Below are 3751 nucleotides of genomic sequence, written 5' to 3'. Positions count from 1 at the left end.
GTGACACCAACCAATTTCAAACTTGATCTGTATTAAGTGGTAATAAGCATTGTGTAAAAGTTTCATAACATTTGGTGGAGGCAAACTAAAGTTAGAGAACGGAAGCGAAAAACTCAGCAATTTTTATGTTTATAAAATGGCATAACTCAAGAACGGTAAAAGTGACACCAACCAATTTCAAAATTGATCTGTATTAAGTGGTAATAAGCATTGTGTAAAAGTTTCATAACATTTGGTTGAGGCAAACTAAAGTTAGAGAATGGAAACGAAAAATTCAGCAATTTTTATGTTTATAAAGGGGCATAACTCAAGAATGGTAAAAGTGACACCAACCAATTTCAAAATTGATCTGTGGTAATAAGCATTGTGTAAAAGTTTCATAACATTTGGTTGAGGCAAACTAAAGTTAGAGAACGGAAACGAAAAATTCAGCAATTTTTATGTTTATAAAGGGGCATAACTCAAGAACGGTAAAAGTGACGCCACCCAATTTTGAACTTAATCTGTGTTTTGTTGGTTATAAGCATTGAGTATAAGTTTCATAACATTTGGTTGAGGCAAACTAAATTTAGAGAACGGAAACCAATTTTGGGACGTACGTACAGACGGACAAGGGTAAAACTTAATGCCCCCACTGCTACGGCGGGGGCATAAAAATGTCTATTGCCTGATACCATTAACGGCACTGCCTTTAAAAATGATAAAAATCTATAAGGAGTCAAATAAATATTTCAACCATGATGATTTATTTGTAAATCTTGTTTTGTTAGTTTGTATCTACCTATGATCATTTTTGAGATTATAGGCAAAAATGAAAAAAGTTGGTAAATTTTGTCATTTATGAGGGTAATTACTCCTATAAAAAGTCATCTGACAGTTTTGATATCAAGAACAGTAGATAGATCTCACCATTCTGAACATTTCTTCCCCCCCCCCCCCCCCCCACCTGTCAAATTTTCAGAGGAAAATATTTCTTGTAACAGTTAACAGACAATGACATTGGACGCCAAGTGATAAGAAAAGCTCACTTGAACCTTGTCAGGTGAACTAAAAACATAGGTAAGAAAGATGTTATAATATAGTTGACTAGCAAGTGGAATTAGGGATTTCAATGCAAAGATTGGTTACTTGTCAGGTTAACAAATACTAACGTGTTATTATTGCTCCTCTTTAGGATGTTCGCTCCTGTTGTTTTTGAATTTTTGCCAGATATTCGGAATCCTCTGGTTTTATCCATGTAGTGCCATTAAAAAATTTTGACCACAAACCCCTACTTTTCTTTTCATATTTTTATTACATATAGTTTAAAAAGCCATATTTGAAAATCTTATAAAATCTTTGTTATTTTTTCATATTTTTTGAAAGTAAAAATGTGCCAATGTTAAATGTAAGAAAAGTCTAGAGAGAATCACTTCCCGCCAAATTTTCAAAGGCTTATATCTTGAAAACAAGCACACAGCCCCTTCATTTTTTTCTGCTTTTTTAGTTCCTTTATTCATGTAGTTTCAAGAACAGTCTTTCAAAAATCTTGTTATTTTGAAACAGAGTAGCGAACATCCTTAATTTTGTTGCAAGAGTATAAAAACAACTTTTTACACTAACATATACACTTTATTAAAAAATATTTGAAAAAAACATTAAAATTATATATATTTGATACAAAATGATATGAAATGATTTTTAACATGATAATAACATGATACATATTGTACTGAAAATGAAAAATGATATCTTAATAATAGTATTATTAAGATATCTTTATAATACACAATTTATTTAAAAATTAGGATGAGTCTTATGAGTAAATTGCATTTCTAGTGACTTTGATTAGTATCTTGACTTTCTGTTCAATATTTTCCAACTAATACATCCTATAATTACTCAGTTGAAAGCTGAAGAATTCATTTGTAGACAATTTATCTGCATTCATATCATTAAACCTTTATTCTGTGTCTGTTTTTACATAGAATGTTTCTTGTACTTCACTTATTTTTATATCTTTTTGTTTTTTTATATACTTTGGATTTTGGATTTCTGTGTTTTACTCCATTTATTCACAGTACAATCAATCTGTTAAGTTAAAAAAAAAAAACAACAACACTTGACATCTACTGTTAAATTCCAATGATTGAAAAAAAAATGTCCGTTTATACATATAGTCTATATTTTATGAGAACTCAATAGAGCTTGTCTTCAAATTGTATTCTAATTTGCCCATTTTTGAAATTATGGTGAAAACAGTTCATATTTTTTAAGATTAAAGATTTGAATCTTGCTGCTAGTGTAAGATTATTTTATGATATAATCAAAGACTGGAAAAAAAAGGGATTTGATCATATATGTCGGGTGTTGAATCTACAAATTTATGGATTAAAACAAAATCATTTACATGATAATAATATTTGTAAAGAAAACAAAAAAAAACAAAACAATATAAGTGTTTGAAAAACAGTTCTTTTCTAATTTTTGGGCTATTTTCACATTTCTTGATCGGTGTGAGAAAAATATTTCTCCTCACTAGTGAAATATCTGTTCTCTGAAAGTGATTGGTCGAAATTTAATTATGACGCAATATTTTTTTATTTCTTCTGAATTTTCTATTGTGACGTCATGAAAAAAGACGACCATGGCTGATGACGTCACAACTTTCTGCAAATCTTTGAAAAGTAAGGATAAAAATCATTAGAGAAACAGATTCCACCACTATAACTCTTGTATTACGATATTTCTCCACTAACAACAGTTAAATTTTAATTATTTAAAAAGCTCGGCAAGCCTTGCTCTTTAAATATTAATATTTAACTGTCTCGAGTGGAGAAATATTGTAACATACTTGTTGCAGTGGTGGAATCTATATTTTTCCCCTTATATTGAAATGCACAGCACTTGAAAACAAATCAAATAAATGTAAATTATATTGGTATTAAATGTTGAAGTTGGTTTATGACTCAAGTTGACATTTATTGCAAATGTCTATAGATTTCTAAGATCTAAACATGAATAAAGGGATACAACTCAGATTTACGCCAAGAATAATCTAAATCAGCAAAATTTTATACTAATTTAAAATTTTTATATCAGTAAATATTATTTTTGTTTGAATAATGATTCATCAGAGAGTTTTTCATGCATTTACAAATAAAATACAATTCACATCTGAATTTAGAAAATAGCCATTTATATCCTGAAAAGATGCTTTGATATGCAGCTATTTTGGTTTCAAGATGTTTTTTGCAACGTCAAAAATTAACAAATGATCAAAACAAGAAAAAAATTGTTATACTTAAAACATAATATAAATAGAGAATATCATATGGCTTTTTCAATATCACATCCGTATCAACCCGAGACACCAATATAATCCCAAGAGCTCTGCTCGAGGGATTATATTGGTTGAGGGTTGATACGGTGTGTGATATTGAAAAAGCCATATCATATACACTTTATTATATACATATACCTCACGTAGATGTTTTTTTATGTGACATGACGTCATACAGGTAAGGAGGTTTGAAATGACGTCATACAGATTATAGGTTTGACATGACGTCATACAGATTATGGGTTTGATAAAGCCTTTGCAACAGTGACTGTAATCGATGACGTGACGTCATACAGATTAAAGGTGTGATAAAGCCTTTGCAACCGTGCTGATATCGATATCATCACGGGTGGCTGATACAGCACGCTTGCCAATGATTGTATTACACATACAATTTATCAGTATTTAATACTAAGTATATAATAAACA

This window comes from Mytilus californianus, unplaced genomic scaffold (assembly GCF_021869535.1).
Source record: "Mytilus californianus isolate M0D057914Y unplaced genomic scaffold, xbMytCali1.0.p SCAF_11, whole genome shotgun sequence".
Taxonomy (NCBI): domain Eukaryota; kingdom Metazoa; phylum Mollusca; class Bivalvia; order Mytilida; family Mytilidae; genus Mytilus; species Mytilus californianus.
This window is presented reverse-complemented; position numbering follows the sequence as displayed.